Genomic DNA, 15,513 nt, shown 5'->3' with positions numbered 1-15,513 from the left:
GTTGTGTTGTTTGGGAATTCTTTTGATGCTGAAGAGCTCCTTCTAAAGCTTGTCTGCACTTTATGTGCTAAAATCTTGGGAGCTGTTTTTTCTCCTGAGATTTTGGGAGGTAATGGTAGCTTCTGCAAATATCAGCTGCCATTTATCAGGTTGTGTTTGAAATCTGGCTTTTTCAAGATTTCAATAACTTAACATTTGGAGCATTTAAAATACAGAATTTTGGTGGCTTTTTCCTTCATGAAATTCTATCTTTTTCTACTTTGCAAAGCTGGCACAGCCTTCTGGGAAGGTAATGGTTGTATACCTACAATTGATAATGTGATTCCTAGGAAATTTCAGCTCCACTTCAAACAGAAATCCCTTTGATTTGGGGTGCCTCTGTAGGGCTGTATGGTGCTTAATCTCTAGGGTTACCTGTTTGCAGACACTAATCAAACATTTATGTAGTTTAGTGCTAATGTGTATATTGTTATTTTGCTGAAATTTTTGTGCTCAAAGCACCTGTGCGAAGTGTTTGCCGCAGGAGAGAGCACTGTGAGGGTTTGTGCAGTATCCTTCCTCTGTATGTTCTGTTCTTACAGAGTCCACAGCTTTTATTTGTCCTTCATGTTTTGTTTTTATCAGAGCACGGGGCATTTCTTAGCCTGCAGACTTTGTGCAGCTGCTGTTCTTTGCCTGCTGTTTTGTCCAAGGGACTGGAAGACAAAGTGAATTTCTACTGTTGGAAAATAAGGTCTTCCTGCCCTCAGTCACTGATGTGGTTTGCCTTGTTCCTGGAAGTAGAGAACACAGCAGTCGGAGTTGTCACTTTGGGGTGAAATTTGCTGTGCTAGTGTGCTTTGACTTCAGGCAGTGTGTTTTGCAAATGAGAAAGGAAAAGTTTCTTGATTATGAATGTTAATAATTAAAGATACAGGACACCACTATTTTGAAAGCCTTTTCCTTAGAAACAGAAGTTTTTCAGGTGACAAATTTATTGTGTGTGACATTATTATCATCATACTGGGTGTGATTCTGTTGACTTATAGGTTTCTAATTTTTTGGAAGGGTATGAGAGTCAATGTTCAAATGGCCATTTCATATAAATACAAATAAAATACATCTGAAGAGGGCTATCCTAGGCAGTACAGTCTGGGCCTTAACCTCAAGTCCTTGCAAAGTGAAGAAAAATGTGATTTCCCAAACCATTGCTGTCTTGCTGGCACTCTGTTTTATTCTTATTGAGATTTTCTTTAACTGATAATCTCTCAAATGATTCCTTGTATTGATTTGAGCAAATCGCCTGCTGTTGTGGGACTTAATTGCTGGATAATCAATGTGTGATACTGCTGCTTGTTTTTTGTTTTTGTCTTTAAACAACGTGAACCCCAGCTCCTGGGGAACAGCTGAATTTCTGGCTGTCCCTGCCAGCTTGGCTGGGGCACAGGGGCTGTGGTGGCCACCCTGGACCTGGGCACGGGCCCCTGGTGCTGCTGCACTCACTGGGCCAAGGCACTGGCCAAAGCTTGCCAAGGATGTGGAATAACAAATAATTTCTGAGGTTTTGAGGCTATTTATAACTTGGGGGGAAAAAAAGGTGCTTTTTAAAGGCAAAAATTGCATGAAATGTGTCCTGTCAAACTCTCACTCATCAATGTCAAATTCTCATGACATTGACAAAATAGCTATTTCTGCATGGAAAATGTGAGAAAACTGAGTTTTGAATTTGCTGCTGACTTTTGTGTTTGCTGCTTTCCTTGGAATTAGCTGGTTTCTTTGGGAAGGTGTTAATTTCAAGCTAGCAACTCTAAAAATGGGTGAATTTTCTGCTCAAAGTAGTCTTGATGTTGAGTTTTTATTAAAATTGTGGTTTACTTTTTATGAAATACATGTCTGGGGAGCTGGGAGAACGGTGCATGGCAGGTTGTGAGGCAGACACCGGAGCACTGCATTTATGGGCTGGCCCGTGGCTCTGAGCTGGGTTCCCTTAAGATGTTCTCACCCCACAATGCAGCAGGAGGGCAAAGCTGCTGCCAAGTGCTCTTCTGAGGGGTAATGGTGTCAGTTTGTCATCATAATGTTGCCAAACATGTGACATGCTTGCACTTAACTGACTTTTTAATTATTAGACTTTTGGGACTTGCTATGTACTTTGAAGTCTTATGAAAATTGTCATTTGTCTTGCTCAGTGGTAGGTAAGAATAAGTGGGAAGGACAGTGAAAAGCAAGTACCTATGAATGTTCTGTGGATGTGGCCTCACTCTTGAGTTTTTTTTTGACAAAAGAATAAAAAGGTAGCTGATAATCCTGACAGACACTAAATTACAGGCAGGCATTTGTTTCTGAGCCCAACTGCTTTTGCATTTCTTTTTGTATCCTAAGGGAACATCTCTACGGCAGATAAAAACGTTTAGGAGTTAATGGTCCCTCTGTAAGATGATTTCCCTTTTAACCAGGCACTGAAAGCTGCCCCCTTAGAATGTGACTTCCTCAGCTTCTGTTTCAGAAGTCACTAAGTTGAAGCATCTGGGTCCAGTTTCTTGGAAAAAAGAAAAATCTCACAGCCCACACAATTTTCCTCTCCTCTTCCCTCCCAGGTTTCTGGCTAGCATTCCTCCCAGGAGAGGCAGGACCTGCCAGGAAGCTGTTTGGAGGCTTTCCCATGCTCTCCCTGAGGCTGACTTTTATCCTTCCTTTGCAGATGCCTGTCCTGCTTGCTTGTCTCTCAGGTCCTATTCACAAGCCTGATTTATTTGCCTTTATCTTTGGAGTTTTTTCAATGCAGTCACTGCAGCCTGTATTAGTGGTGTTCTGGGTTTCTGTTTTGTGTTCTCCATCTCTTGGCAGCAAGCCCCTCCTTTTGGTGGAAAGAGTGCTTCATCAATATTTATCACGAGGATTGAGCAGGCTGGGAGGTGACAAAGGTGGCCAAACATCCCCTGTTCTCCCCAGAGCTGTGCTGGTGTGGTGTCACAGACATCTTTTATGAAAAATCCTTTCCTTAGGATTTTTCCTCCTGAGAAGCTGGGAGGCCTCAGGAACAAAATGTAAACAATGGTTATCTGCTGCTGTGGAATGCAACAGGTGCATCTGTGATTGGTCTCATGTTGGTTTTTCTAATTAATGGCCAATCACAGTCAGCTGGCTCGGACAGAGAGCTGAGCCACAAACCTTTGTTATTCATTCTTTCTGATTCTATTCTTAAATAGCCTTCTGATGAAACCTTTTCTTCTACTCTTTTAGTATACTTTTAATGTAATATATATCATAAAATAATAGATCAGCCTTCTGAAACATGGAGTCAGATCCTTGTCTCTTCCCCAATCCAAGAACCCTTGTGAACACAGCCCAGTGTGGGCTTTGCAGATTCAGTAGTGTGGGCTGAGGTACAGCTCAGCTGGGGCTGTAGATGTGGCCCTGGACCACCAAAACCCACCAGAGATCACACTCTTAGTGGAGCTGTCATAATTTTAAAATCTGTGACCCTGAACATATTGTCAGGGTGTGGTGAAAGCCAAGGGAAGTTGAGTTTTGGTGCCAGCGTTGCTAAGGTGGCTTCTCTTGTCCTCCAGTCTGTGAGCAGAGTAGGATGAAGTGGGAAGGTGGCGGAGGATCATTGAAAAGACTGCTGCTAGCTTGGCATTAGCTGGTTCCAGAAGGAGATAGATGGAAATGAATTCCTGGAGAGTAGGCTTGATGAGCATCTTGAATTCTCCTGGGCTTGACTGGGAGCGGGTGATATTGAAATACACAACTGAGAGGTTCAAATGCAGGTTTGTCCCTTCCACAGCCTTGCTGTTACTCAGAGATCTGTGGATTTTGGCTGTCAGTGGGAAGAAGCAAAGCAAGCAGATGATGCTGAATTATACAGGCAGTAATGCATTATCATATTTTTCATTCATGGCGGAGGTGGATGAAATGTCTGTAGAGATATATTTGAAGTTCTCCTTAAATATTTTTAATAAAATCATGATTTGCTGGTTTCAAAGCAATTGGTTCCTCAATCTGTTTGGTTACTTGTGGAAACCAGGACATTTTCAATGTAAAAGACTACATACAAGTTTTGCATCTCCAAGGTTTGTTGTAAATGCCATAAAACCCCAAAGGAATCTTAGTATGGGAATTAAGATACAATCCTTCTTTGTGTGTATTATCCATTACTTCTTAATTTCATTTAGATAAGGAAATGCAATCTGCTGCAGAACACTGAATCCCAGTAGTAATAATTCTGGTACACATCTGTACATCCAGCATCAGCTGCAGACCAACCTATGGATTTTTTTTGTTCTGTAATAAAAGCAACTTAAAAAAAAAAAAAAAGAAAAGCCAAATCCTGTAATCCTTTGTTCATCTTGAAGTGAAATTCTTCTGTGCTCTGTGTGTCAGAGAGACAGCTGCTCCTCAACACACTAAAGCTTTGTTTGCTTCAAAGGAAGAAGCACTGAGTAAATATTTGTAGCTGTCAGTGGGGTCCTGTTGTTGGGGTGCAAACATTTGATCCTGGGCCTTCCCTGCTCATTTGGAAACTTTTGGGCTGTGTGGTTCTCATGTGCGTGGCTTAAATATTCCCTGAGAAGAATATAAGCTCACCTCTCATTTTTGAGGTCCATGGTATTTATTATCAATGAAATACTTTGTATTTGTAACTGTTTTAAAGCTATTGTCATCTCCAAGATAACTGTTCTTTTTGTGCTCTCACTTTTGATAGCTTTGTCATGTAAAGTTGTCCCCTAAATAGGGGTAATACAGCTGCCACAAAAATGTTATACTGATTTTTGAAATATGCTTCACCCCTCAGTCCCCAGACTAATTTGGTACAACCAGGGCTCCAAAATAATCTCTGAATGCTGGACATAAACCTGTACAAACCAATCTTTTATAACTGCTAGAGCAATAAAAAACACAGCTAAACCCCATAATAGAAGTAATCTTCATGACAGAGTGGTAAAACTTGCTAGGACTTCTCCCACTGATGACTAAATTTATCTGGTGTGCCAGTGCTGGGCACTGTGTGCTGCCAGGGCTGGGTATGGAGGAGTTGAGCTCTAAGTATGAAGTTTTATCCACTCTGGTATTCACTTATCCATTAAAAATCACATTATAATTAATCTACATTGGAACTGATTTTTAGTTGGAGCTATGTTTTTAAGAAGGGAAATAATGACATCCAATATGTATCAGTGCAGTTCATCTGTTGCTGTTTCCAATTAAGCCCTAATCTTTTCAGCACAAAAATGTTTATATGCCTAAGAATATGTCCATGCCTCCAGCAGCAAAATCCTTTATTTTCCCATGCTTACAGAAGATAAACATTTATAGATCCTCCTGCAAGATATTTCCATGTTGCAGAATGCTTTGATAATCTCTGTGAAAATGTGTGTTTGGATTCTTTGTGATGACCAGTTTAAAAATGAAATTACACATCTCTTTAGGGAGGAAGCCTTGATAAATTATTTAAGCCTTTTAAAAATTAGTGTGTAATAAATACTGGCATATTCTTGTATGAAGTTCATTCTCTTATCTAAGGTTAAACTATAAAAGGATATAAGCCTTGAACCTGAGTGGAATTGATGCAATCATAATATCCACTTCAAGTGCTAGATCAAATTTGTTCAAGATATTGTGCAAAATATATTCATTTCCCATGAAAGTTGCTCTGAATTGGTAGCAGCAGCATTACAAAAGCTTGCAGACCCCTAGGATTAATACTACCCCAGGGTAAAATGAACACTTAGCAATCAGCCTATAAGGCTAAAAAGGGTCTACTTTCTCTATTTGTATGATTTCTTAGAGTGTTGGAGGGGTTTCTCTATTTGTATGATTTCTTAGAGTGTTTGAGGGCTGTATTTGAAAATGTCAGCATTAGGAGAATTTGGAGCCTGTTTGGGAGTTGATTTCAGTAACTGGTGATCAGATTTGTGTGGGAGGGAATGGCACCAGGCTGGAGGTGATGTTTGAATCCGTGTGCTTGTCAATGCTTGGGTGCTGACCCAGGCTCAGACTGCCCCACAACGATGAAACGAGGTGGGTTTGGCCAAAAAATGGAAATGATGGAATGAACACATTGAAAAATGGGGCAGGGTTCTTCCTTCTACAGCATGTATGGGACGCCAGGTCTGTGTCAAATCTACATTTCCAGTTAGGGATAGCCAACAAATGTGCATTGCTGCAGGACCAGCTGGGCGTGAGAAAGATGAGCCTGGGAGCACTTAGGAGTCAGGGAAAGGAGCACAGCCCTGCCTCCAACCAGCAGATTCAGACTGAACATCATCCAAACATGGTCAGCTCAGGACTGAGGAGCAAGAGACTGCTGATTCCAGCTTTTTTATGTAGCTCAAAGGTTTCATTCTCAGCATATCATGGTAAATGTTTTCCTTCCTTAAATGTCAGTGGAATAACTGTGTGCCATTCTTTGTGTACTCTTCTGCCAGGATTTGTTTTGTTCAGATAGTCCTTGCACTTTTGCTCCATAATTAAAATCTCTGTGTGGAAAATTGAAAAAAACTCAGATTCCAATATTCAGGATGTATAAGAGAAATTCTTTCCAGTGGTTATGGAACCTGAATTTTATTGGTATCCCCTTTCCACATTTCCCTTTGTTCAGATCCTGTGTTAGTGGCCTGCCAGTCTTTGGGGAACACTTGTTTCCCACTCACAGTAAAAGGAGCTGCCAATGTGGTTTAGAGTATGAGCAGTAGCTTCACTTTTCCTGCAGCCACAGGCAGGGTCCTGCCTTCCTCACACTGGGGACACATTTTGCTTTTTCTTTAGTCAGCCACACTGCTAAATCCTTCTGCTTCATGTGGCTGTTCTGGCAGTCATGGCCCATCTGTGATGGATCTGACTGAAATAATGAAAATCCCTGATAATCTGGGGTGGCAGTGTTTTCAGTGGTTTTTGCTCCATGACTGGTGGCACCCCAACCATCAGAAAGAGCAGTACAGAATCTGTATGTATTTCACTCTATTATTTCTCAGATCATTACCTTCTTATTAAATTCCTTGGTGAGGAGTTTCCTCTTCTTGATATTAATATAAATGAGCACACTAATAAAAGGAAAAACCCCCAGCTCGGAATGTCTACTATCTATTTTAAATTGTATTTTATTCCTCCTTTCTTTCCCAAGGTTCTCTTTCTCTCCCAACATTGCAATACATTGAAAAATCCAATGAATATAGACAACTGCATCCAGCACTGCGCTGAATCCATACTGATCACAGGAATGCTATTTTTTAGGTGAAAAATAAAAGAGTAAGCCACCTTCTGTGAGGTCATAAATTCTTGAAATGCTTTATCTTTTCTCTGTTTAAAATGTGTCACTTTCTGTGGTATGCTGAGGAATCTCTTTCCATCTCATTCTGCAGAAAGAGCCTGGGGAATAAAGTTAGCCATTTATCAAATACTGATTTTCAGTTGCTTATGTCTTTCTTTCTAGGCTGCTACAAAAGTGCTTGGCTTTGCTTGTAAGAAATCTACATTTTGGGGAATTTCTGTCAAGTTAAAGTGATGCTGAGGTGTATGGCTATGCACAGCAAAAAATGTTAGCTGAGGCGTTGATGCTATCTTTGAAGTGGTGCAATAACTCTTAAATAACTATTAAGTTTGAGGGGTTTTTTGATTGCTAATGAGGGATATATTGACATGACCTATAACTTATTAGCATTTTGCTTTGTTGTTGTGTATCTTGTTTACTAGACAAATTATTTTCATTTCAGATTGCTCAGCAGTAACTGTTTCATATTTAATTAAACTGATTTGTTCTTGTCTTTGCTTATTGTTCAACTGGAAAATAGAACAGCTGAAATATGCTAATCAGAAATTCTTTGAGAGCCGGAAAAGTCTTTATTTTGGCTGAAAACAAGTTTTATAAAATCACTTAGGACTTCCTCAGAGAAAGATAGAAAGTGCTCACTTTCAGTTTGTCCTCTTTACTCCATTTTTGGGGGATAATGTTAGCACAGAAGGAGTTTGTGTTTTTTGTTTTCCCTTAAACCTTCTGGCATTTCCACTTCCATCTAGACCTCAAAGCTCTGAGGTTAGGGCTCATTGGATATCATCAATATCTCTTGTTCCTTTATTTGCTGCTAAGTTTCCTTTTGGTGTTTCTGATGTGTTTAGGTGCCGACTGTGCAAAATTAAACTTTAGACCCCAGGTAGGAGCAGCCTGAGGTGCTGCCAGTGGATGTGGGAACTCCACTTTACAAGGAGCAATATGGGAAACGGTAATTCTGCATTTTCTCACTGCAACTTGAGATTATTTACTGAATAATTCTATTGATGCTATGCATAGATGTGGTAGCATCAGTAACTTCATCTTAACAGGTTGTAGCAACCCAGTCTGCCTGTAGCATCCCCATGTGAAACCCATTTGCTCATCTTCACAGTCACAGAAGCTCTAGAGCAGCCTTGCAGCTCTGTGGAGAAAGAAACAAGGCAATGTGTCAGTGTCTGCAGAAGTGGGAGTGTTCCTGTAGTTTATTTGGAGCTGGATCATTAGGAATCAGTTTATCCAGTGGAATAAATAGCCCCAGTGCTTCCTGGAGTATGCCCAAGGCTCCTTTCCACAGGTTATTAAAAATAAAATGAAAAGTGGGAAAATCTATTAATGCAGCATCTTGTTTGTGAAGGCAAAGAAATTCTTTAGAGGGACCTAAATCCTGTATTGATGTGGCAGCCTTGTGGAAGACCTGGTTAAATGCACATAAAAGGCACAATTTCCAAGAGAATAAACAAGTATTGAGAGGCTGATGTTATGAGCTTGGGCATGTACTGCTTTGCATTGGGATATATATATATATGAAATATGGATATAGTGTTGATATATTGCCATAAAATCTGTTTTCCTCCTTTCTTACCAGCAAAGATCTGAAACCATTATGGCTTTTGTATTGGTACCAGGGTGATTTGGCTCTGTCTGGGGCCAGGTGCCCACCAAAGCTGCTCTGTCACTTCTCAGATGCACAGGGGAGATGAAATATATCAAAAGGCTTGTGGGTAAGGGCAGGGAAGTCACTTAGCATTGCTAAATGATTTTGATTTCCCCAAACACTCAACTTGGAGACTTAAGTTTACTTTATGACCAATCAAATCAGACCAGGGTAAGGAGAAATAAAACCAAATGTTACAACACCTGCCCCCACAGCCCTTCCCTTCCTCAGCTTCATTCCCATTTTCTCTACTTCCCCCTCTCTGGTGCTGCTGATGGGCTCGGCCTTGGTCTGTGCTGGCTCTGTTGGACATGGGGGAAGCTTCTGGCAGCTTTTCAGAGAAGCCGAATCTCTGGTCTCCTCCAGCCTGGCCACACAAACCCAAAACATCCCACCCTTCCTAGTTTAGTGCTAGTTTATGTGAATAATGCACATTTTCTGACACAAAACCCTTGCTTATTCTTTAAATAATATCCCCTACAGACACCTGGACTAAGTTCTGCAGTAGTTCTTGAACACAGTCATGCCTTGAGTGCTGGAGAAGCATTCCCCTGGCATTGCTTGTCTTGGGTAGAATTGCTCACCTCTGAGTGCTTTGTCAACAGGCAAGTGCCTTTCCTGAGTTTAGGGAGGTGACTGAGCTGTGCCTGGTCCTGAGGTTTCTATTGGAGCAAAGAGAGGTGGAAATGTGTTCCTTTGCACTCTGTGCATGTACAAATGAGACTGCACAGCCAGCATTCCCAGGGGAGGCAAATAATCCAGCTCTGATTCATCATCTGCAACCAGGAGAATTCCCAGTTTGGTTTGTTCTAAGGAAGATACATGAAAATAGCCCAGATATGTTGTTACTGCCTCATCACAAGATCATTGTGTGTTCATGGGCCTTCTGGAGAAAATATTAACACAAAATAGAAATTTCCGATATGAGCTTCTATGTCCCTGCAAAAATATGTAACTTTAATATATTGTACCCCTTGTTTCTCTTTTCTAGGGGAAGTAACATGTAGAGTAGATCAGTTCCTGTGCAGTACAGATTTGCTTTCCTTTTCCCTGAACCTGTTATTTATTAGCAATTTGCCAGTTTTTCATAACAATGAACGCATTCTATAGTATGGATAATTTTACTGTCATTGTATTAAGTTTTAATAATACTTTAAAATGAACAGCTTTTTATGACATATGTAATTTCAATGTCCCATAAAAACAGTCAGGAGAATAGAACCAATTAATGGTGCTTACCAATAATGGATCTTGTCAAAATTAATTTTAAAATAACAATGATCATAGTAATTAGTTACAATGCCTTTCTTGAGTCAACCACTCTCTGTGCAATTTTCGTTTGATAAGAATGATGATTGTTCATCAGAACCTGTCTTGTGATCCTGACTAAACTTCAGCTTTATTTACCCAGATAAACATGAATGCAAGTCCACAAAACCAATGGATAAACCTTGTAAATGCAATAGCTGCAATGCTTGTATAACAATTAAACACTCCTATTAATATAAATATTAGAAAAAGTCAAGTGAACATCATCCTAGGAGTGAAAGGCTGAGATTTATGCTTTATTGATCACTGAGCTCAGCTGAGATTTTTACATGGATTCTCAGACTTGCTTTGCCAAAATCCTGAGTGATGGGAGCAGTCTGTGGAAGCCCAGAGGATCCCTGCTCCTGCTGGAATTGCTGCAGCCACCGTGGTGGGCTCTGCCAGCAGAGTGCAGGGAATGCAGGATGTGCAGGGAATGCAGGATGTGCAGGGAATGCAGGATGTGCAGGGTGGCTGCTGCCCCTGGTACCTCCTGGAATTCTGACTCTCAGGGCTCAGCACGGTCACGGACACATTTTATGAAAAATCCTTTTGTTAGGATCTTTTCTCCTGAGAAGCTGGGAGGCCTCAGAAATGAAATGTAAACAATGATTATCTGCTGCTGAGGATCTTTGGTGCATCTTTGGTCTCATGTGGTTGTTTTTATTTAATGGCCAATCACAGTCAGCTGGCTTGGATTCTCTGGTCAGTCACAAGATTTTATTGCCATTTTTTTCTATTCCTTTCAAGGCTTCTGATGAAATAATTTCTTCTATTATTTTAGTATACTTTTAATATATAATTTTCTTTTAATATAATATATATCATAAAATAATAAATCATCCTTCTGAAACATGGAGTCAAGATTCTCATCTCTTCCCTCATCCTGGGACCCCTGTGAGCACCAGCACACAGCACAGCTCTGCAAGGAGCAGCTGATGTGGTGTAAATCTGCAGTTGCTTTATGTTGCACCCATTTACCATGTGCTTGCTGATTTATGCTCTGGGCACAGAGGAAATTCAGATTGTGTTGACCCAGTCTGCCAGGCAAGCTCTGAATGTTGTGTCCTCCCCACTGCTGGTCTCTTGTTCATTGTGCGTTATTGAGCAGGGTGCTTCCCACTTCAAAAACGTTGGGATTTGTAAATCAGATTTCTGGATGTCTTCTCAAAGTTCTGTAGCATCTTTTTTTTTTTTTTTTTTTTTTTAATTAGTTGCCTCTAATAAGCAAATGCTAGAATCAAACTTCCCCTGAATCATACAATCCCCACATGCTCTGTATCAAGGACCCTTCACGTTTTTGAGGGAAGAGTGGTGAATATCCAGCCCACCACAGGGGCAGCTGTGCCCCATGGCACTGGAGGTCTGATTCTGTCATTTAAGGGGGCTTGTTTACATTTTCTCCTCCTGGGTACAGCACTGGAAACTCAAGGGAAATTCCTCCTTCCCAGGAAATTCCTTTTAGGCCAGTCAAGCAATGCTCTGATCTTCCTACTTCACATAGAAGAAGAAGGTGTTTAAATCTGTACTTCATAGTAGCCAATAAACTCACAGCATTTTGCATATGTTTTGCTGTAAGTAGTAAGGAAAAGCCTCTTGGATTAGGAAATACAGAGTAGTTGTGAGGGGAAGGAGCTTGAGTGCTGCTCCACAGCATCTCACAGGATTGTTGGTTGTGTCTCCAGAGCCTGAATAGGAAACTCAGAGGGCATCAAGCATGAGTGTGTTATTGAATGTTGGGTGTTTTTCACACAGAGTTACCTGGATTGTGATTTTTGGTGTGCAATTTTGGAAATGTGGTTTGGATGTGTGGAGCAGGTGCTGTTGCACCCAGCATGCAGTGACTGCCCAGGGCTCTGTTCCTCCTGGGCTCTGGGGGCCGCCGTGGGTAAAAGGATGTGATGGGAGGTTGGAGCCAAGCCCTGAGCAAGGCTTGCACTGCTGACACTTTCATTGCTGCTAAGTAGTTGCAATAATTTTTTGCTGTGAATTTAAAAGTACAATTTTTGAGTAATAGTAAACGAAATTCTTAGCGTGTTTGAGCCAGTGAGAACAAGCCAACTTTATCACCTTCCAGAAATGCAGATATTTGTCCACATGTCACACTTTAAGACATTTTAAACTGAATTCATTAAGTGTTATAACTTCTGGAGAAGTAATCTAACCACATCATCTATTTCATAAGGCTGGTGTTTAAACTTTAAATCACTGTTTTCAGGAGTTGTTTGTTTGGCCTTATAAATTCAAATACATCTGTAACTTGTCATGCAAAATTCAAGTCAGAAAGCAATTCTCTGCATTGAAGTCTCAAGAAAAAAAAAAGAGGTAAGTAATTTTCTTGTAAGATGTTTACTATGAAGAGAACAGCTTGTTGCTATAGAATCAAAAATAAGTTTTTCAGATTTGATTTTTGAATGTCTTTAGCTGTTGCACTTAAAACTGTGGAATGAATTATATTTGAGATGGGAATATGCTGCAGGAGCAATGAATCTAAACTACCTCTTTCAGAAATGAAGAGGTGCTGTATTAATACATATATTAGGTCAATCTCTCGTTGTCTGTCACAGTAATTGATGCCCATCACCTCTCCCTGAATGACACAGTTGTTTCAGTGGGCTGTGTGACACCCAGCAGGAAAATGAGTCTTGCAGAGACCTGGCACATCCTGGCTGCAGGTTTGGAGTGAAAAATGAGGCTTTGAGGAAGGCTGGGGGGAATGGAGCTCCTGGCTCAGCCTGGAGGAGCTGGGTCCCCACTGACCCCAAGTTTGGGGGCAGCAGCACCAAGGCCCCCCTGGCACTGTGGTGTCACACAGGGCTGGTTCCTCTGGAAGCACCAAAACCTGAGAGCCCAGCACTGGGGAGGCATCACGGCTTTGTGATATTCCCTGATGGTATTTATCAAGCTATGATTTGAACCCTGATAGTAACGTGCTACTATGAGTACTCTTGTTAAATTCTAGCCTGCTTAATTATATTCTTCTTAGCTACCTTCCCGCTGATGTAGTTTTATTCTGCATTTCTTGCCCTGTTTTGTTGTCTTGCGTGAGATCTTGTAGCAGACTCTGAGTATTGAACCTCTCTTGAGAAATATCACTTGAATGGCATGTGAGATGAATAGGGATTCTTCTCCTCTAAGGAGATGCTGGACAGAAACATAAGGTTTTGCTGCAAGAAAATTCATGGAAATTTATGACAAAGCAACATTTTACCTCCTCTGATGCTCTGAAAATTCATTGCAGCAGATGGCCTCGTGCTCAGTGATTTCTACTGTTAGCTTTGATGCTGTTTACATCTATAATTACACCATGCTCAGTGACTTCTACTCCTAGCTTTGTTGCTGTTCACATATATAATCTTTAGTACCTAAAGAAAATAAAAGTCCCCAGCTTTCTGTGCTAAGATGCAGAAGAATGAGAGAAATATACTTATGAGTTATTGATGTGCCTGCTGACCCTAAAAGCATCATCACTTACATCCTCAAAATAAAAATTGCAGTAGGAAAAGAGGTGAATACTTGAAGAAATACTAAAAAAGAGCTTAGTGATCAATGAATGCTGCCAGAGCTCTTCAGAAGGTTAATAATTTATCAAAAATATCATAAACAAAATTATTTTCCAAGGAAGACTCTTTTACATCTACATCATAACAAATGAACAAGTGGTTCATGAAACAAATAAGTCTAAAATAGAGTAGTTTGTCTAGTCCTGTGTTTTTTGAAAAGGTGTGAATTGTCTGGCATAGGGCTCAGACACAAGTAACCCTTTTAGCCCTGTTTTTAGAAATGCAGGTGCTTTTCCTGTGATGGTGTTCACAGGGGTTTTCAGGTGAGGGAAGAGATGAGAACGTTGACTCCATGTTCAGAAGGCTTGATTTATTATTTTATGATATACATTACATTAAAACTATACTAAAAAGAATAGAAGGAGAAGTTTCATCTTAGAAGGCTAGCTAAGCTAAGAATAGAAAAGAAAGAATGATAACAAAGGCAGCTGCCTCAGACTCTGTCCGACCCAGCTGACTGTGATTGGCCATTAATTAGAAACACCCAACATGGGCCAATCACAGATGCACCTGTTGCATTCCACAGCAGCAGATAACCATTGTTTACATTTTGTTCCTGAGGCCTCCCAGCTTCTCAGGAGGAAAAATCTTAAGGAAAGATTTTTAATGAAAAGATATCTGCGACATTTCCCCACTGGCTTTGCTAGGAGAGCGTGGGGTTTATAATATTTGTATGGTTCTGCAATGTTTTGTTTTTTCCCCAGTTCTCCCCACCAGCATTTAGGTCCTCACAGCAGCAAGCCCCTGGCGCAGTTTTCCTTCTGTGAGAGGTGGGCAGGTGCCAAGGGCTCTGCTTGGAGGCTTGGCCAGCTCTGATGGCCTCAGGTTGCCCCCCAGCCTGGCACTGATGGGAGGAACCCTGTGCCCAGCGATGATGGGAACAGGCTGGGTCACCACTCTGCTGGGAAAGCCTCAGACAGGAAGGTCCCATGCTGCCTGCACAGCAGTTTTCTTGCACAAGTGTTTATTAGGGGAGAAATGAAATAAAATAGCACTCTCTAGGTGGATTTTGATATTAGGGATTCCTGTTAGTGTTTCCAGCTGTAAGTGTTGCTTTCCTGTAAGTGTAATTATCTCATACTGGTAAAGCTGCAAACAAGGCAAATAACCCAGTGTAATTAAAGCCCTGATGAGATCTGAATTTTTGGCTCTGTTTGCAGGATCATGTCCTTCTTAGACTGAAACTTTGAGACTGATTGTCTGAAATTCAGGAGGGGTTTAGCATTCCTGTGCAAGGTGTCAGGGACACAGGGATCCTCCCAAGGGCAGAAGGAGCTTCCCAGCTGGGCAGCTGCAGCTCTGGGTAAAGCAGCTGTGAGCAGATGTGCTGTGAGAGAGTCAGAGCAGCCCAGGAAGCTGCTCAGGGGGACTGGAGCCCCTCTCCTGTGAGGACAGGCTGAGAGAGCTGGGACTGCTCAGCCTGGAGAAGGGAAGGCTCCAGGGAGACCTCAGAGTCCCTTTCAGTGCCTGGTGGGGTTCTGAGAGAACTGGAGAGGGGCTTTTGGAAGGGCATGCAGTGACAGGACAAGGGGGAATGTATTTAAACTGAAAGAGAGTGGGTTTAAATCAGATATTAGGGAAAAAATCCTCACTATGAGGGTGGTGAGCACAGGATGAGGTTGAAAAAAGAAAATGTGGATGCCTCACCTCTGGAAGTGTTCAAGGACAAGTTGGATGGGCTTGGAGCAATCTGGTCTACTAGAAGGCATCCCTACCCACAGCAGGGAGATGGGAAC

General features: G+C 41.3%; 1 protein-coding gene across 4 annotated transcripts in view; it reads left to right on the top strand.

Moving 5' to 3' along the window:
- Window positions 1-15,513, top strand: part of HTR2C (5-hydroxytryptamine receptor 2C) — a 217,144-nt gene that overhangs the window by 22,107 nt on the left and 179,524 nt on the right. The window lies entirely within an intron of this gene.

Source organism: Melospiza georgiana, chromosome 12 (genome assembly GCF_028018845.1).
Source record: "Melospiza georgiana isolate bMelGeo1 chromosome 12, bMelGeo1.pri, whole genome shotgun sequence".
In the NCBI taxonomy this organism is placed as follows: domain Eukaryota; kingdom Metazoa; phylum Chordata; class Aves; order Passeriformes; family Passerellidae; genus Melospiza; species Melospiza georgiana.
Note: the sequence above shows the minus strand (reverse complement) of the source record. Positions and strands in the feature narration are given on the sequence as shown.